This window comes from Chiloscyllium plagiosum, unplaced genomic scaffold (genome assembly GCF_037043375.1).
Source record: "Chiloscyllium plagiosum isolate Xiang-an unplaced genomic scaffold, Cpla_swu_hap1 HiC_scaffold_8, whole genome shotgun sequence".
Classification (NCBI taxonomy): domain Eukaryota; kingdom Metazoa; phylum Chordata; class Chondrichthyes; order Orectolobiformes; family Hemiscylliidae; genus Chiloscyllium; species Chiloscyllium plagiosum.
Genome location: NW_028270146.1, coordinates 79,641,531 through 79,662,804, shown reverse-complemented (window position 1 = coordinate 79,662,804; position 21,274 = coordinate 79,641,531). Strand labels below are relative to the sequence as shown.

The window sequence follows — 21,274 nt, the reverse complement described above, 5'->3', positions numbered from 1 at the left end:
AGGAATATTTGTTGTAACATATTTTCTGCTCCTGTTTCCTTTTTTGGGTCTTTGTATCACTGCAGATGGGAGAAGTAGATTACATTCCCCTGGACTGTGCCACTGAAGTTCCAAAATAGCAGGGTATACCTCAAAATAGTTAAGGTAACTTCTCTGAATTTATCTACCCCCGAACCAAAATAACAACAAAATAAAGTTCACATTCATGTTACACTATCTAGGTGTTTCTGCTTGTTGAAAAATGAGGTGACTATTGATATGGCAACTGTTGTATAATGGGATATGAATGTGTTAATGATGTAAATGATTATACAACTCTGGCAACAGCAGAGCAGAGAGAAACATGTATATTAGACTTGAAATGAACGGGAGAGAAGATCTATACCAGAGAGTTGTATTCAGTATAATGTCTAACAGTGTATGGATAAAACGTCTATGATATTGCTGAATGTGATAATTTGTTTAGGCTTTGATTAAGCTAGAGCTGCAAGGAACTCAGGAATAGCAGTTCGTCTAGACTTCAAGAGATGGTAAACCAGGAGTGTAAAATCCATGAGGGACGACTATTCATTTCCACGTCAGTGAGATAAACACAATGAATCATGGACTTAGTTCACTGGGAAGGCAATGACGTACTGGTGTTATCACTGGACTATTAATCCAAAGACCTAGGTAATGAGTTTGAATCCTGCCGTGACAGATGGTGGAATTTGAATCCAATAAAAATAAATTCTGGAATTAAAAATCTAATGACCATGTAACCATTGTCAGAAAAACCCATCTGGTTCACTAGTGTTCTTTAGGGAAGGAAACTGCCATCCTTACCTGGTCTGACCGACACGTGACTCCAGACTCTAAGCAATCTGGTTGACTGCTAACTGCGTAATTAGGAATGGCCAATACATGCTGGCTTAGCCAGTGAAGTACATGTCCCATGAATGAATAAAAAAATCTTAGCTGCAGCAGTCCAAACCATAATTATTGCTGAGTTCTGTCAAAGCACATTGGCTGCAAAAGATTTCAATATCATTGGAATGAAGCCAGATCACAGTTTTGGGATTAAAAAAAACAGGATGAATCCAAAATTGGAAGACTTCTCTTGCAACAGAACAATCCAAAGGTGGGGTGGCACGGTGCCTCAGTGGTTAGCACTGCTGCCTCATAGCACGAGGGACCCGGGTTCAATTCCTGCCTCGGGCAACTGTCTGTGTGGAGTTTGCACGTTCTCCCCTTGTCTGCGTGGGTTTCCTCCGGGTGGTCCGGTTTCCTCCCACAGTCCAAAGATGTGCAGTTAGGGTAAATTGGCCACGCTAAATTGCCCATAGTACTAGGTGCATTAGTCAGGTGTAAATGTAGGGGAATGGGACTGGTTGGGTTGCTCTTCGTGGGGTGGGTGTGGACTTGTTGGGCTGAAGGGCCTGTTTCCACACTGTAGGGAATCTAATCTAAAATGTAGGGAATCTAAATAATACGTTGGCAAGCAAGTAGGAATAATCAAAAGACTTGGAGCAAATAAAGGAAAATGGTAATATTTACCAAGTGCAGTGAAGTAACCAAGCAGCATGGCAGCTTCAGTATGACCCCACCACAGCAGTTTAAGCAAGTTCAGGGTCCACAACAAAGCGGGAGTGTGATGGTAAAAATTCCAGAGGTACAGGACAATATTAGGGTTCTGTTTCTTGCAAGCAAGCCTTTGGCCAATGATGTCATCATGAGGCATACTGCAGAGAAAAGGAACACTTCAGAAAAGGAACAATGCCAAACAGATTGAGTTCGAATCATAAGTCAATGTTTTGGTGCACATTCCAGTCCAAAGAGAAATCTTGTGATAGAACTGGTAAGATTTAACAAAAGGTCCCAGTGACAAAGAATCCATTTGAATAATTTTTAACCGATTTTATACAGATTAATGGGTCTTAAGATCTGTCATTGTAGGTACCTGGGATGAAATGATTGTCCAACTTCCTTCAGTAGTAAGTGAGGCTTACAACGCAACAGGTAATTCAATATAATATAAAAAATGTGATTATGGTCCATCATTGGGTCCTGAACAGAAGCAACACCAAGGCTCCTTCAGATGCAGTCAGATGGGTAGGAATGATAATGGCATCCTCCAAAAAACCTACCAAAATGGCAGAAGTAGGAGACAACCTCATCACTCACCTGACAAAATGCACAAGATGTGGTTCAAGGCAACACTACAAATGCAATAAGTGCCCAGCAGAGGGAGCAGCGTGCTATAAATGTGGAAGAGTACAACACTTGAAAAGATACTGCAGCCTGATGAAACTCTGCAGCACAAGCTAATTATCTTTATTTGACATCACAAAATCAGCAGAAGTTATGGAATATCATCTTATTTTGTCAAATGGTTTTGCACAGGATTTCAACTAGATAGTCCCTCCAAACCTTTTTTTTGATTAACTAAACCCCATCTCCCCACAAGTCTCTGACTTCAAGCACAGGCAGTCTGAAGGTTTTGCTATACTACCTGAAGACCGTCTACTCAGACATGCAAGGATTCTGGGTTGATTCTGTTCCTGATAGACAGACAAAAGTCCAAAGTCCTTTTACAATGAAGAACTATTTTGTTTTTAATCTCTTCGATTTCTTTCACAGAATGACTTTCCTGTCGAACAGGAAATTGCTCTTCTACAATTTCTGAAGGACAAAACCTCAATTTCACTTTGTGGTGAATAATTGTCCTTGTTGAAATAGGTGCTTTCTTTCCTGCAGTAATCTAGATCTCTGAATTTGGGCAAATTTTGTCTTCGTCATGTCTGGAATCTGTGGACAATGGTTGCCCCATCTTGGTAGGAGCTTCCATGGTGTTGTAAGCATTACATTTTCAATCAGTGTGAAATGTATTTTATTCTCAAACTCCTGGAATATCTGCTGAAGTGAGTAGGCTCATCACCTCAACTTGTTCATGGGCTTGAATTTTTCATTTCCCTTAGTGACTGAATTACTAAGTTTGGTTAAACCAGTACGCTCAGAGTCATAAAGTCATAGAGATGCACAGTGTGGAAACAGACCCTTCGGTCCAACTCATCCACGCCAAGCAGATATCCCAACCCAATCCAGTCCCACCTGTGAGCACCTGGCCCATATCCCTCCAAACCCTTCCTATTCATATGTCCATCAATATGCCTTTTAAATGTTGCAATTGTACCAGCCTCCACCACATCCTCTGGCAGCTCATTCCACACACGCATCACCCTCGGCGTGAAAAAGTTGCCCCTTAGGTCTCTTTTATATCTTTCCCCTCTCAACCTAAACCTATGCCCTCTAGTTCTGGACTCCCCCACCCCAGGGAAAAGACTTTGTCTATTTATCCTATTCACGCCCCTCATGATTTTATAAACATCTATAAGATCTTAGTGACTGATACTGCAGATATTTTTATTTTCTGGAAAGTGAAATAAATTAAATGTTCTGCTTGAACTGGCTTCTTCTCAGCATCTGACATCAAAATCAGGCCTGTCTTTCGAATCTGTTCACCAAACTGTGTTGGAGTCTTCAGTTACAGGCTTATCAATGAATTTCAAGAGAATATACTGCTCATTAGCTCTCTGATCATTTATTTCCCCATAAACTTTGCTTATTTTGATTCTAAACTATCTTCAATGTCAATAGGAGTAGAGAACATGTTTTGCTAACCCTGTACAGTCATTTCTGACCTGTTATGAAATAATTCTGTTGTGCCAAATTAGCTAATCTGGATGGATTTTGTCTTTTGAGTTCTATCACAAATCTAGGAAGCCTTACAAAATCTTAGAGAGTCATACAGCATGGAGACAGGCCCTTCAGCCCAAACTGGACCATTCTGACCAAAATATCCATCCATGCTAACCCCACATGCTTCTAAACTGTTCCTATTCTTCTGTTTTCCTTTCACTGAAATGTCTTTTGACTTGTTGTTCAATGACTGACTGTCTTTTCCTTGAATAGATGTAGCACACCTTGTTGTTCTGCAAATGGTTGTGACAGGACTGGCTGTTTCTTTACAGCTATTTCTTGAAGTTAACTAATTTAACTGTTTCCATCGTTTTGAAGACATTTGAGGGCAAGACGAGCATTCAAGCTCAAAAGTGAATTCTCGATTGAAAATGCGTATGTTCTCTATTCTCTGATGCTCTTTTGTGTTACAAAGTTGCTTGTGGCATACTTTTAATTTTAAGTGGTATATTTCTTGGGCTGTGTAGTCACATTGCTGTAATTTGTAAATATTTTTTCTTCATTCAATATACTGACACTCACATGTAACAAGCTTAAAATTTGTGCGATGTCCTTTGATATAAATACCTTCTAGCCAGAAACTTAGTTCTAAAGTACTTGCCTCCAAATTCTTTAGGTTTTTTTATACTGTAAACTGTAGCTTACGAATTGTGTGAGAGTAGAACATAGAGAACATAGAACAGTACAGGCCCTTCAGCCCTTGATGTTGTGCTGACCTTTTATCCTACTCTAAGATCAAACTCTAAGATCTACATACCCTTAATTTTACAATCATCCATGTGCCTATCCAAGAGTCATTTAAATGTCCTTAATGTATCTGACTCTACTATCACCACTGAAATGCATTCCATGCACCCACCTCTCTCTATGTAAAGAACCTACCTCTGATATCTCCCCTAAACATTTCCCCAATCACCTTAAAATTATACCCCCATGTGATAACCATTTCTGCCCTGGGGAAAAGTCTCTGACTATCCACTCTATCTGTGCCTCTCGCCATCTTGTACACCTCTATCAAGTCACCTCTCATTCTTTGTCGCTCCAATGAGAACAGCCCTAGCTCCCTCAATCTTTCTTCAGAAGACATGCCCTCCAGTCCAGGCAACATCCTGGTAAATCTCCTCTACGCTCTCTTTAAAGCGTCTACATTCTTCTTATAATGAGGCGACCCGAACTGAACACAATATTCCAAGTGTGGTCTAACCAGAGCTCCACAGAGCTGCAGCATAATGTCACAGCTCTTAAACTCAATCCCCCACTAATGAAAGACAACACAAATGCCATCTTAACAACCCTATCAACATGGGTGCAACTTTGAGGGATCTATGGACATGGACCCCAAGATCCCTCTGTTACTCCACACTGCCAAAAATCCTCCTTTGAACCATGTATTCTGCATTCAAATTCAACCTTCCAAAATGAATCACATTTTTCCAGGTTGAACTCCATCCGCCACTTATCAGCCCAGTTCTGCATCCTGTCAAAGTCCTGTTGCAACCTCCAACCCTCCACACTATCCACCACTCCACTAACGTTTTGTGTCATCAACAAACTTATTAACCCACACTTCCAATTCCTCATCCAAGTCATTTATAAAAATCACAAAAATCAGAGGTCACAGAACAGATCCCTGCAGACACCACTGATCACTGAGCTCCAGGCTAAATACTGTCCATCTACCACCAATCTCTATGGGCCAGCAAATTCTGTATCCATACAACCAGATTTCCCTGTATCCCATGCATCTTTACATTCTGAATTAGCCTACCATGGGGAACCTTATCAAATGCCTTGCTAAAACCCATGTACACCATACCCACTGCTCTACCTTAAATCAATGCATTTTGTTACATCCTCAAAGGATTCAATAAGGCTTATGAGGCATGACCTGCCCATCATAAAGCCACGCTGACTATCTATACTTGGAGAAGTATAGTTTGATTAATCATAAATCCTGTCTCTCAGAATCCTCTCCAATAATTTGTCCACCACAGACATAAGACTGACTGGTCTATAATTCCCAGGATTATCCCTATTCCCTTTCCTGAACAAGGGAATGACATTTGCCACCCTCCAGTCATCTGGCACTACTCCAGTGGACAGTGAGGATGCAAAGATGTTCAGCAAAGGTGCAAAAATCTCTTCTCTCACTTCCTGTAGTAATCTTGGGTATATCCATCTGGCCCAGGGGACATATCTATCCTTATGTTTTTCAAAGTTTTCAGCACATCCTCCTTCTTAACATCAACATGTTCAAAAATATCAACCTGTTTCACGCTGTCCTCACAAACAATAAGGACCCTCTCAGTAGTGAATGCTGAAGCAAAGTATTCATTAAGAACCTTCCCTACCTCTTCCAACTCCAGGCACAAATTCTCTCCACTATCCCAAATTGGCCTTACCCTCACTCTGGCCATCCTCTTGTTCCTCACATAAGTGTAGAATGCCTTAAGGTTTCCTTACTCCTATGTGCTAAAGCTTTTTCATGCCCCCTTCTAACTCTCCTAAGTCCATTCTTCAGTTCCTTCATAGCTATCTTGTAACCCTCTAGAGCTCTGTCTGATCATTTCCTCCTCAACCTTAAGTAACCTTCCTTCTTCCTCTTGACTAGATGTTCTACATCCCTTGTCACCCAAGGTTCTTTCACCCTACCATCTTTTCCTTACCTCAATGGGACAAACCTGTCCAACACAATCAGCAAGTGCTCCCTAAACAACCTCCACATTTCTGTTATGCATTTTTCTGAGAACATCTGTTCCCAATTTAGGCGTCCCAGTTCCTGCCGAATAGCATTGTAATTCCATCTCCCCCAATTGAATACTTTCCCATACCATCTGATCCTATCCCTCTCCATGATTATAGTAAAGGTCATGGAGTTGCAATCACTATCACCGAAATGCTGTCCCAACAAGAGATGTGACACCTGGCCTGGTTCGTTGCAAGCACCAAATCCAATATGACCTCCCCTCTAGTCGGCCTATCTACACATTGAGACAGAAATCCTTCCTGGACATAAATGACAAAAACTGCTCCATCCAATCTACTTGAACTAAGGAGTTCCAATCAATATTAGGGAAGTTAATATCACCCATGACAACAACACTCTTACTCCTGCACTTTTCCAAAATTTGCCTCCAAATCTTCTGTTCTGTGTCTCTGTTGCTATTGGGGAGTCTGTAGAAAACTCCCAATAAAGTGACTGCTCCTTTCCTAATTCTGACTTCCACCCATACTGACTCTGTAAACAAACCCTCCTCGATGACCTCCCTTTCTGCAGCTGTGATCCTATCCCTGATTAGCAATGCCACTCTCCCACCTCTTTTACCTCCACCTGCCCCACCCCAATTCCTTTTGAAGCATCTAAACCCTGGAGCATCCAAGAACTGTTCCTGCCCCTGTGATATCCAAGTCTCCGTAATGGCCACAACATAATAGTTCCAAGTACTGATCCATGCTCTCTAAGTTCATCACCCTTATTCCTGATATGACTTAAAATAGACATATTTCAACCCATCACACTGACTGCAACTTTTCCCTATCCCTCCTCACAGATTCTGCACGCTGTATCTGGTTGTTCACTAGCTACTCCATCCTCGGATCCCCATAGCTCTGGTTCCCACCCCACCCCTCCCCCCCCCCCCCCCCCCCCCCGCCAAACTAGTTTAAACACTCCTGAAGAGCTCTAGCAAATCTCCCACCCGAGATATTGGTGCCCCTCCAGTTCAGGTACAACCCATCCTTCTTGTACAGTGCTCTCCTTCCCTAGAAGGTATCCCAATGATCCACATATTTGAAGCCCTCCCTCCTGCTCCAGCCCTGCAGCCACATGTTCATCAGCACCCACTCTCTGTTCTGAGCCTCACGAGCCCTTGGGACCAGTAGCAATCCTGAGATTACTTCTCTGCTTGTCCTGCCTTTTAGCTTTCAACCAGACTCCAGCACTTATTTGACTTCTTGCTGCTTTGTGACTATGACCTATATTAAAACATTTTTTAAAACTCATATTTTTACAGCTAAATCATTTTTAAAAATAGCTGACTATTGCTTCCTGCAAGATTTTCTTGTTTATATCACTGGCCCTGACTCTTTAGTATCTGTTATTTGGCTACTCTCTTTACTGATAGCACATGTGTCTTTGGGGCTTTGTAACTTAAGAATGAATTCTGCAGGTCTCCTGCGATAAGGTTGATCTGAGTTGCTTCCAGAATCTGAATAACCCATCTGAATGGCTTTCTCCAAAGTCTATTACTGCTTTTGCAGACAAAATGGAGGATTCACACCTTCAAATTAAATGACTGTTTTTCCACTTTCTATAAGTGAGTAAAAATTAATGATTTCTGTCTTTTTCCATGACTTTGCTAGATGAATCTCACTAATCGTGACTGAAGTAAACTATTCCTGTTTACTTTAACATTCTGTACCAAAAGTATTCTACTACCAATGGTTTTCATAACTATTTCATTTTCTTGACAGTTTTACTGAATTACTCTCACCTTTAATGGTTCTACAAGATGAAATCTGCTAAAAGAATAGGATTCTTTTGGTTGTTTTTTTTTTGTTCTGACTATAGTAGTACAAAATTTCCATTGTTTTACAGTTTTTTTTCTTGGATCATATCAGTCTGCAGTTTTGTAAATTTGCTAACTTTTACCAAGGTTTTAAGGAATTGATTTCCTGCCTGTTCCCACTTTCAAGAGATTTTGTCTGCTTAGCTTCTAAAGGCCTTCTTTACTACTTTACTTTTGACTTTACAAAATGCCCAAGTCTGCAACCTTGCATTATATTACATGATTGACCACTGATTCCCCTTACTGTAGTGGGATCTTGCAATATCTGTCCATTGGCAGCTCCAATTGATTTAAACTGTAAGGACACTACTTTTTCCCAGTTCTCGAGCCCCTGTGATTTTTTTTCAAAGATTTCCCTTTCCCATAAGGGATCTCAACTGCACTCTCAAAACCTCCAACAGGTAGCATCAGCAACTGTAGTGAATTATATTCCAGTTCAATGGAGTAATGAAGCTGACATACAAATCTGCACATCCCTTATCAAGTCTGCAACACTTATTATGAGTGAATAGTTTTGCCATGCGTTCCTTTTCTGCAGACTTTGTAAAACTTCAGCTCTTCCAGCTACTGAAATCTGCACAAGCTGCTTTCTTAAAGGAGAGTCTGAAGATTCTTCAGATTTTCACTGCTTGCTATCTAGTTGCAAGACTGAGTGATGCCCACATTGTATGATAGATCCTCACCACAGCACTTCATGGTGTAAAATCTATCTGTAAGTAGGAAACCTGTACACGTAGCATCAAGAGCACTGACAGAAACAGAGCAGATATATGCTACAATTGACAATGAAGCATTAGCTGTTTATATAGGGATGCGAATGTTTCTCAGACTACCTCATACGGTTGAGATTCCAGGTCAAAATAGATCACAACCACTACACACACAGATAGGATCAAATGAAATACAAAAGTGCCACTGAGAATTAAGGGGTACAGTCTCAGATTAAGGGGATACAGCTACTTGTTCATCTACACCCCAGGTAAGGTGCGGGGTATAGCCGACACGCCAGATTGACAGTGAAGACTTAATTGCAGAATTATTTTTCATGGGTACAACGTTAGTGTCCCACTGGCCACAGAGATGAAGTGAAAAGAAATTCATGCAGGTGTATCAAAATATATAAACAAAGACCAAAACAACAAATGCCAGAAGTGAAAAACAATCGAAAATGTTGCACATGTGCAAGGTAAGTCATTTGGATTCTGTTGAAGGGTTCCACCTAGATTGTGGACCTGTCCATGTTCTCCACAGATGGCTCTTTTGATCTGGAGAGTGTGAATGGATATAGTGCTTTAGTTTCAGATTGGAACTATATTGGTGCAATTGCTAAGTTAACGGGTTGTTTTCCTTTGTTTGTAGTGTATTTGCAGCAGAGTTTGTGATTAAAATTATACTCATTACAGACTTTGTGTGGTTTATTGATGAATATAATCTGGACAATTTAGAACTGCATTTATTGCCATTGCAAATGGCAACAAAATAAAATGAAAAATACAAGAAGACAGGAAGTCTGAAATAACAAGAAATGTTGGAATATGCAAGATTCATCAGCTATCTGAAAGGAAATGACAGAATCAGAGATATGTACAGCACAGAAACAAACCCTTCAGTCCAACTCATCCAGGCCGACCACATATCCTAACATAATCTAGTCCCATTTGCCAGCACTTGGCTCATATCCCTCTCAACCCTTTCTATTCATATACCATCCAGATGCCTTTTAAATGTTGTAATTGTACCAGCCTCCACCACTTCCTCTGGCAGGTCATTCCATATACGCACTAACTTTTGTGTGAGAAACTTACCCCTTGGTTCCTGTTTAATTTTTTCCCCCTCATTCTAAACCAATGACCTCTAGCTCTGGACTCCCCCACCCCAGGGAAGACTTTTGTCTATTTACCCTATCCATACCCGTCATGATTTTATCAACCTCTAACGCTCCAGGGAAAACAGCCCCAGCCCATTCATCCTCTCCCTATAGCTCAAATCCTCCAACCCTGGCAACATCCTTGTAAATCTTTCTGAATCCTTTGAAGTTTCACAACAACCTTCCAGTAGGAGGGTGACAAAAAATGCACACAGTATTCCAAAACTGGCCTATCCAATGTCCTGTACAGTTGCAACATGACCTCCAAACTCCTATACTCAATGCTCTAGCCAATAAAGGAAAGCATACCAAACTCCTCCTCCACTATCCTGTTTAGCTACGTCTCCGCTTCCAAGGAATTTTTAGCAGTGCTTCGCCTGAGGCTCACTGAAGATGTTACCTAGTAGGGTGACAAAATGTCTGGAGATAAACCCTCAAGCTCAGCGAGCAAACTTACATCCAAAACCTCAACCTGAGCTACAAAAAATCTTCTCAAAGACTTATGGGCGCAATATGCTAAGAATGGCCCGAAACTTGGAAACAAATGCCATCTGACACAGTGCCACCCACGAACAGCTGTACTTCTTGTATGAATGCCTAAGAAAACAGGTACTACCTAACTGCCTTAAATACAAACCTCCCCTTAATACCTCACTAGCCAAAAGAACAACAGAGCAAAGCAGCTGCAGAATGCTGAGAGAAATGATTAATGATGCCCACAACAGACTCCGTAGATACAACTGGGAAATTTTGCAGCCAAAAATCACCCCAACATCCACAAATGAAGCTGCATCAGAACATTATTTCAATGAGTCAACACACACTACAGCACAGGGGAACTACACAGAGCAGAGGAAAATCACTTATACCGTGTACTCAAAAAGAATGGGTACCCAATGAACACAGTCCACCAATTTCTCAGCAACAAACTCAAACAAGCAGACAAAACACGTCCAGAAACCTTAGCCACTCTCCCTTACATCAAAGGCATCTCAGAAATGACTGCCAGACTATTCAGACCCCTTGGCATCATGGTAGCCCACAAACCCACCAAAACATTAAAACAGCAGCTAATGAACTTGAAAGACCCTATGCCGACAACAAGCAAAACTAATGTCATTTAAAAAATACAGTGCAAGGACTGGAACAAGCACTACATTGGACAAACAGGCAGAAAACTAGCCACCAGGATACATGAACACCAACTAGCCACAAAAAGACATGACCCTCTCTCACTAATATCCTTACATACAGATGAGGAAGGACAACACATCCATCCTAGGACAAGCCAAACAAAGACATGCACGACAATTCCTAGAAGCATGGCAGTCCAATTGGAACTCTAGCAACAAACACATCGAGTTAGGCCCCATCTACCACCCACTGAGAAAAGGAACCGGAAGTGACTTCACCACAGGAAATGACATCACCAACCCAAAGAAACCGAAACATATAATTGGAAGCAAGAATTATTAGCAGTGCTTCGCCTGAGGCCCGCTGAAGATGTTACATAGTAGGGTGACGAAACGTCTCGAAATGAACCCTCAAGCTCAGCGAGCAAACCTACATCCAAAACTTTCAAAGAACAATGAACCTGCACTCCAAGGTCTCTTTGTTCAGCAACACACCCTCGGATCTTACCATTAAATGTATAAGTCTTGCTCTGGTTTGCTTTTCCAAAATGCAGCATCTCACATTTATCTAAATTAAACTCCATCTGCCACTCCTCTGCCCTTTGGCCCATCTGATCAAGATCCCATTGTATTCTAAGATACCCTTCTTCGCTGTCCACTACATCTCCAATTTTGGTGTCATCTGCAAACTTACTACCCGTACCTCCTATGTTCACATCCAAATCATTTATATAAATGATGAAAAGCAGTGGACCCAGCACCGATCCTTGTGGAACTCCACTGGTCACAGGCCTCTATTCTGCAAAGCAACCCTCCACCACCACCCTCTGTATTCTACCTTCAAGCCATTTCTATATCCAAATGGTTAGTTCTCCCCGTATTCTATGTGATTTAACCTTGCTAAACCAGTTCTCCCATGAGGAACCTTGTTGAATGCCTTACTGAAGTCCATATAGATCGTGTCCACTGCTCTGCCCTCGGCGCACCGACCTCTACACCGCTGAGGCCAAACGCCAGCTCGCAGATACCTCCTCCTACTGCCCCCTTGACCATGACCCCACCCCCCACCACCAAACCTTCATCTCCCAGACCATCCATAACCTCATCACCTCAGGGGACCTCCCATCCACCGCCTCCAACCTCATAGTACCACAACCCCGAACCGCCCGTTTCTACCTCCTGCCCAAAATCCACAAACCTGACTGCCCCGGACGACCCATCGTCTCAGCCTGCTCCTGCCCCACCGAACTCATCTCCTCCTACCTCGACACGGTCCTGTCCCCATTAGTCCAAGAACTCCCCACCTACGTCCGTGACACCACCCACGCCCTCCACCTCCTCCAGGATTTCCGCTTCCCCGGTCCCCAACGCCTCATCTTCACCATGGACATCCAGTCCCTGTACACCTCCATCCCCCATCACGAAGGACTCAAAGCACTCCGCTTCTTCCTTTCCCGCCGTACCACCCAGTACCCTTCCACCGACACCCTCCTTCGACTGACTGAACTGGTCCTCACCCTGAACAACTTTTCTTTCCAATCCTCCCACTTTCTCCAAACAAAACGAGTAGCCATGGGCACCCGCATGGGCCCCAGCTATGCCTGCCTCTTCGTAGGGTATGTGGAACAATCCATCTTCCGCAACTACACTGGCCCCACCCCCCATCTTTTCCTCCGCTACATTGATGACTGTATCGGCGCTACCTCGTGCTCCCACGAGGAGGTTGAACAGTTCATCCACTACACTAACACCTTCCACCCCGACCTCAAATTCACCTGGACAGTCTCGGACTCCTCCCTCCCCTTCCTAGACCTTTCTGTTTCTATCTCAGGCGACCGAATCAACACGGACATCTACTACAAACCGACCGACTCCCACAGCTACCTGGACTACACCTCCTCCCACCCCGCCCCCTGTAAAAACGCCATCCCATTCTCCCAATTCCTTCGTCTCCGCCGCATCTGCTCCCAGGAGGACCAGTTCAAAATACGCACAACACAGACGGCCTCCTTCTTCAAGGACCGCAATTTCCCCCCCGACGTGATCGACGATGCCCTCCACCGCATCTCCTCCACTTCCCGCTCCTCCGCCCTTGAGCCCCGCCCCTCCAACCGCCACCAGGACAGAACCCCACTGGTCCTCACCTACCACCCCACCAATCTTCATGTACAGCGCATCATCCGCCGTCACTTCCGCCACCTCCAAACGGACCCCACCACCAAGGATATATTTCCCTCCCCTCCTCTATCAGCTTTCCGTAGAGACCACTCCCTCCGCGACTCCCTTGTCAGATCCATACCCCCCACCAACCCAACCTCCACTCCCGGCACCTTCCCTTGCAACCGCAGGAGGTGCAACACTTGCGCCCACACCTCCCCCCTCACTTCTCTCCAAGGCCCCAAAGGAAACTTCCATATCCGCCACAGATTCACCTGCACCTCCACCCACATTATCTACTGCATCCGCTGCAGCCGGTGTGGCCTCCTCTATATTGGCGAGACAGGCCGCCTACTTGCGGAGCGATTCAGAGAGCACCTCTGGGCCACCCGGACGAACCAACCCAATCACCCTGTAGCACAGCATTTCAACTCCCCCTCCCACTCCACCGAGGATATGCAGGTCATTGGACTCATCCACCGCCAAACCACAACAACGCGACGGTCGGAGGAGGAGCGTCTTATCTTCCGACTGGGAACCCTCCAACCACAGGGGATGAACTTGGACTTCACCAGTTTCTTCATCCCCCCTCCCCCCACCTTGTCTCAGCCGAATCCCTCCAGCCCGGCACCGCCTTCCTGACCTGCAGTCTTCTTCTTGACCTCTCCGCCTCCACCCTACTCCGACCTATCACCTTCACCTTGACCTCTTTCCACCTATCACATTTCCAACGCCCCTCCTCCAAGTCCCTCCTCCCTACCTTTTATCTTCTCCTGCTGAACACTCTCTGCTCATTCCTGAAGAAGGGCATGTGCCCGAAACGTCGAATCTTCTGTTCCCTAGATGCTGCCTGACCTGCTGTGCTGTTCCAGCAATAAAGTTTCAGCTTTGATCTCCAGCGTATGCAGACCTCACTTTCTCCTCTGCCCTCATCAATCCTCATGTTCAAAAAAACTCAGTCAAATTATTGAGACACAATTTCCAACTCACAAATCCATGTTAACTATCCTGAATAAGGGTTGAAACGTGTGGTGCTGGAAAAGCTCAGCAGGCCAGGCAGCATCCAAGGAGCAGGACAATCGACGTTTCGGGCATAAGCCCTTCTTCAGGAAGAAGGGCTGAAGAAGGGCTTATGCCCGAAATGTCGATTCTCCTGCTCCTCGGATGCTGCCTGGCCTGCCGAGCTTTTCCAGCACCACACTTTTCAACTCTGGTCTCCAGCATCTGCAGTCCTCACTTTCTTCTATCCTGAATAAGTCCTTGCCTTTCCAAATACATGTAAATCCTGTCCCTCGGATTCCCTCAAACAACTTGCCCACCACCAATATTAGGCTCACCAGTTTATAGCTCCCTGGCTTTTCCTTATTAAGGGGAGGTTTACCTTTCTTAAATAGTGGCACCACATTAGCCAACCTCCAGTCTTCCGGCACCTCACCTGTGACTATTGATGATACAAATAGCTCAGCAAGAGGCCCAGCAATCACATCCCTCGCTTCCCACTGAGTTTGAGCATACATCTGATCAGGTCCTGGGGATTTATCCACCTTTATGTTTTATAAGACATCCAGCACTTCCTCCTCTGTAATGTGGACATTTTTCAAGATGTCACCACAATCTATATCTTCCATGTACTTCTCCACAGTAAACACAGATACCAAATATCTTTAAATTATGAGGAGATGCCCAATCTAAAAACAACAACCTTTTGCCTTTACAGGAAACGATTACTTAATTGGCTGTAAAATGCTTTGGGATGTCCAGAAGTTGTGCAAGATTCCATATAAATGCAAGCTTGTTAACTCACTTTTTCTTTATTCATTTCGATTGATTGTTTCTTATTACATGTATTATTTTATTTAAAAGATACCTATGCTCCAAACATGCACTTACTTTGAAAGCTCTGAAACATTAGAAGAATTCTGCCTTGGTAGAATGTCGATCAGAGGCCCCAGTCTGCTAATAAAAAACATGAATTAATTTTTTTTTAAATTAATACTACATCATTCCAGCCACATTCACTTATCCAAAGCTACTGTATGGTATACATTGTAAAATACTCCACAGGAGATTTTGCATCGTACAAAGACATAACATACATAATTATTGGAAGTTTCTACTGCCTGTGAATCTGAATATAATATAATATATTATGTAATAATATAATAGATTCCAAAGTGTGTTTAATGAACAAAACTCAAATTGAAGCCATTATTGAGGTGAGTAGAGTAGAGAAATCTGAAGGCATATGGGAGGGGGGGGGGGGGGGGGGAGCTGTGGTGAAGATGGGTATAACAGATGATAAAGCCTGGAACCAAAACTTAGAATCATAGAGTGATAAAGATGTAAAATTTGGAAAGAGACGCTTGGGTCTAGCTCGTCCATGCCAACCAGATATGCTAAATTTATCTACGCCATTTGGCCCATGTCTCTATAAATGCTTCCTATTCATATATCCACCCAGATGCCTGTTAAATGTTGTAATTGTATTAGCCTCCACCACTTCCTCTGGCAGCTCATTCCAAACAGTCACCACTCTCTGCAAGAAGAGGTTGCCCTTTGAGTCCCTTTAAATATTTCTCCTCTCACTTTAAACTTACTCCTGAAGTTTTGGGTTGCCCCCATCCCAGGGAAAAGACCTTGTCTATTTACCCTATTCATAATTTTATAAAGCTCTATAAGTCCCTCAGCCTCCGACACTCCAGGGAAAACAGCCCCAGCCTATTCAACCTCTCCCTGTAGCTCAAACCCTCCAACCCTGCCTACATCCTTGTGAATCTTTTCTAAACTCTTCCAAGTTTCACAATATCCTTCCTCTCACAGGGAAACCAGAATTACACACAGTATTCCAAAAGTGGCCTAACCAATGTCATGTACAGCTGCATCATAACATCCCAACCTACTATGCTCAATGCACTGACCAATAAAGACAAGCATACCAAACGCCATTTCACTATTCTATTTCCCTGTGACTCCACTTTCAAGGAACTATGAACTGGCACTCCAAGTTCTCTTTGTTCAGTAACACTCCCTAGGACCTTACCATTAAGTGTATACGTCCTGCCCTGATTTGCCTTTCCAAAATGCAGCACCTCACATTTATCTAAATTAAACTCCATCTGTCATTCCTTGGCCCATTGGCCCATCTGATCAAGATCCTGTGGTACTCTGAGGTAACCTCCTTCACTGTCCACTACACCTCCAATTTTGGTGTCATCTGTGAACTTAATAACCATACCCCCTACATTCACTACCAAATCATTTATATAAATGACAAAAAGAATGGATCCAGCACCAAATCTTGAGGCACACCACTGGTCACAGGCCTCCAGTCTAAAAAACAACCCTCCACCACCACCCTCTGACTTTTACCTTTGAGCCAGTTCTGTATCCAGATGGTTAGTTCTCCCTGTATTCCATACGATCGAACCTTGCTAAGCAGTCTACCATGAGGAACTTTCTTGAATACCTTATTGAAGTTGATATAGATCACATCCACCACTCTGCCCTCATCAATCCTCTTCATTAGGCGAGGCAAAAGCAAACAACCAAAGATCTAGTCATTAGAGAATAGTTTGAAACCAATTAATACTTGGGAGAATAGTAAGGTCCAGAGCATGACAAAAAAGGTCATGTGAAAACAGTGCATTGTTTGTTTGTATCTTATTTATTCTTTTAATTAAACTTACAGGTCTAATAATCTCTGTTCTTAATCACACAGCTGGTTCACTACATATTCAGTGCAGAACCCAGAGAGGGTGCATACATGGAAATCAATGATATATTAAGTATTCAATAATAAGTCTGTAAAAAGCTCTGACAATTTAAGATGGTAATGTTGACAGGTGCTGATGCATTGGGTTGTATTTTTTATTGCCTATTTGATTTTCCAATCATCACAGATATCTGAACTGGGAAACAAATATTCTATGTAATTAGGTAACAATGGCAGCCAAATAAAACATGTACATATTTTCAGAGGAAATTTAAAGTTTGACAGATCATCAGACTCTTTATAGGGATGCTAGTTGTTTACAGACAGGTGACTATGGCTGAAGGAAGAATTTTGATCCATTGTCTTTTTCATGTAGACAGGATTTCAACTGTTGACTGCTGATTAGTCTACAGTCAGTTTCCATCCAGTAGATAATAACACATTGATACATAGCAGTGTTTTGTCATGTTAGAAATGAATCATTGGGAAGTATTTTTTCATAAATGTGAAGGTAACAAAGTTTGTAAATTTACATTCTTGCACTTCAGCAGATTATAGTCTGAATCCAGATGTGACAAATCTCCACTCCTCAAATGAGGAGCAGCATGTGATGTGTGCCTGTAAACCGGTGATAATTAGCAAGTGTTCTTTATTTGTCCCTAAGTGTTGCTAATCTAGCTATTGAACAGATGACAGCTTACTCCAGAATATAGGAAATGCAAGACCTGCTTGTGATACTGAACCAAAGTACAACCAAAAATATGACATTAGTTTGGAAAATGATAACAAAAATCTAATTGGACAGGGAATTTCAGATAGCAGACTGTTGTAAATTTGTTTTATCTGATTGGTCTGTGGTGTACATGTAACTGAAACAATTGAGTTACTCCAGAAGACTTCTGTAAATCAACAGTGCAACACTTTCTTTCAAAGTACTTTATTTGCTTGATGTACTTTTCAACAAACTACATACATTTTTGCTTACTGCGTATAGGGAATGACAACTTGTGCCAGAGTGTGTGAAAACAGAACACGTATTCATCCCAATCATTAGCCAACCCTGACTATGTTTCACCTTATCATTCCTGGAGTAATGGAGGGTGAGGGATCACCTTATAGAGGTTTATAAAATCATGAGAGGTATGAATAGGATGAATAGCCTAAGTCTTTTTCCGAGGATGGGGAAGTCCATAACTAGAGACCTAGGTTTAAGGTGATGGGGGAAAGACTTGAAAAGGACCTGAGGGGTAACTTTTCTGTGCAGAGGGTGATGTGTGTATGGAACAAGCTGCCAGAGGAAGTGGTGGAGGCTGGTACAACAAAACATTTAAAAGACATCCATATGGATATATGAATAGGAAGGGTTAGAAGGAATATGTGCCAAATGCTGGCAAATGGGACTAGGTCAGGTTGGGATGTCTGGTTGGCCTGGATGAGGTGGACTATTTCTGTGCTGTATGACTCTATTCAATAAAAGTAGTGTCAGCTTTTGCAGCACATAATTGTAAGTTGTAACCTTTGTATGATTGTGATTTTCTGTAATTGCTTAGAAACCAGTGTCATGCTTATAACGGACACTATTAGATTTCAAAGCTTTTAAACATTTTTTATTTTCTAATTAGATCATGAGTTGAAAGAGTAAATGTTAAATTTAATTAGTTAATGAAAGGAAGATATTGTTTTATCTGATATCAGTGGTTAGAAGCACGTACTCAATATAAATGATTAAAATTCTTTCCAACCTGCAAGGCCGAAATGTAACAGTAATATAGGCGAAAGTGAGGACTGCATACTCTGATGAAGGGCTTTTGCCTGAAACGTCGATTCTCCTGCTCCTCGGATGCTGCCTGACCTGCTGTCTTTTCCAGCACCACACTCTCGACTACAAGAGTATTATAACAATAAACAGTATATCTTTCTTTTTCTGGTTATTTTGGCAATCAAACAAGGAAGTGGGATTAACAGTGCAGTGGGTGACTTGATTTTAGCTCTATTAATGGAACTATCCTGAGATCACAAGGCCAGCCTGTCCCTCCTCAGAATCTTCCTGTACTGTAAACTTTACAGTTTTAATGTAATACCTTAATCGTCTCCATGTGACACTCCCAAATCCACTGGGTCCCAGTCAGGCTGTGTACTTTGTCACTCTATTGGCCTGTTAATGCACAAACCTGACCTACTTTCACTTGGCCTTGCTCCCAGCTGCAAACCTACTTTTGATCTCACCTCCTTGCCTCTTCCACACTCTAGGCCCTAACACAGTTGTATATTCCCCACACATGCTCCACACCCTCTGTAAATAATATCACTGGAGATGTGCTAACTTTGTTTTAGAATCTTAAAGCTTGTGTTCTTAAATCAAGCTCATTGAAATTATTTTCCTTCACAGTAAAACTGACATTCCTCATTGATTGCCTTGTGTAAATAAAAACTGAACAATTTCTGTAGTGGGTGGTCCATCCAAAACAGCAGTGTTATACCTCAGTAACAAAATTTAACGTCAACCAATATAAAGTGTGTTCCACCTGAGCAACATCCTAGAAAAAACTAGATCACTACTCCTTTTGTTTTACCCTTTAAGTCCTTTCATGATCTGGAAATAAGGTGAATAGCAAAAGTCTTTCCCCCAGAGTACGGGAACCCAAAACTAAAGGGCAAAGATTTAAGGGGGCGGAGAAAGATTTAAAGAGGAATTGAGGGGTAACTTTGCTTTTACACAAAAACTGGTTTTGTGTGGAACAACCTGCTAGAGGAAGTGGTAGATGCAGGTACAATTACAACAAAACCGCGTTATGAAGGAGCAGTGCTCTGAAAGCTAGTGCTTCCAAATAAGCCTGTTGGACTATAACCTGGTGTTGTGTGATTTTTAATTTTGTACACGCCATTCCAACACCGGCACCTCCAAATTATAACATTTAAAAGACATTTGGACCATAGGTAGTTAGGAAAGTTTTAGAAGGGTATCAGTCAAATGCAGGCAAATGGGACTAGTTCAGTTTGGGAACCTTGATCAGTATGTGCGAGTTAGGCCGAAGGGTCTGATTCTGTGCCTTGACTCTATAATGATGACTATGAATCTGTCAGATTTCAAACAAATCTAGCTCATTCATTGTCCTTAAGGTAAGGAAGCTTAACGTCTTATCATGGTCTGGTCTATTGGTGATTCCAGCCTCTCACTCATGGTTATCTTCTGAACTAAGCAGCCATGCACATATATCAAACTATTGAGCTGCAAGGGTTTCAAGAAAACACTAATTACCTGCACCTGAACTGGGAATAAACAGCTTTTCCAGTCATATGCATTCTGTTTCTTTGAAAATCCAATTATCTAAAAACGATCAACTACAGCTCCAATTTTGTCCTTTTCAGCATACAGCAGCTCTCTGTTGAACAATGCAGCTAGCCTCACTCCCTCGCCTTTACCTAGATTGGATCTGCTTCCATCTCAATTAGTGCATTCCAGATCTTAACCATTCTCTTCATGAAACAACATTTCTTCACGTTGCCACTGGTTTATTTGTCATACGTATGAAGATTGTGTACTCTGGCTCTTGACCTTTCTGATTCTCCTATGATATTTAAGAAATTACCTTCATTCTGTTTAAAGCATTTTTCATCCCTTTTTTCTGGCAATTCAGGAGACCAATAGGATACCTACCACTTTGTTGCAAACATGTGTTTTTTGTAGCAGTGAATGTTGCAATGAATGTATTTTCTGTAGCAAGGAAGCCTGGGAGCCAATTTCATCAGCTAAGCGAGCGATGTTTCGAGGCAGTAGGAGTAAATGAGCTTCCAGATGTGCAAACCTCCTCTGCACTGTACTGTAAAGAGCAAACATGAATAAGTGTAGTCAAATCACTGCTGCATTAAGTTATTATGACAGTTTTCTATGAACCTTTTAATGCCTTGCTAGATTAGATTAGATTAGATTACTTACAGTGTGGAAACAGGCCCTTCGGCCCAACAAGTCCACAGCGCCCCGCCGAAGCGCAACCCACCCATACCCCTACATTTACCCCTTACCTAACACTACGGGCAATTTTAGTATGGTCAATTCACCTGACCTGCACATCTTTGGACTGTAGGAGGAAACCGGAGC

The 21,274-nt window shown here is 42.4% G+C and overlaps 1 long non-coding RNA gene across 2 annotated transcripts; it reads right to left on the bottom strand.

Moving 5' to 3' along the window:
* Positions 1-1,624: 1,624 nt before the first annotated feature.
* LOC148149426 (uncharacterized) lies at positions 1,625-21,071 on the bottom strand. Of its 2 annotated transcripts, none has more exons than XR_015757775.1 (3): positions 20,834-21,071; positions 15,354-15,419; positions 1,625-1,721 (listed from the first exon to the last, which is right to left on the bottom strand). It is a non-coding gene; the product is annotated as an uncharacterized LOC148149426 (long non-coding RNA). The 2 variants fall into 2 exon arrangements; XR_015757774.1 differs by having other exon boundaries at positions 15,354-15,416.
* Positions 21,072-21,274: the final 203 nt, after the last annotated feature.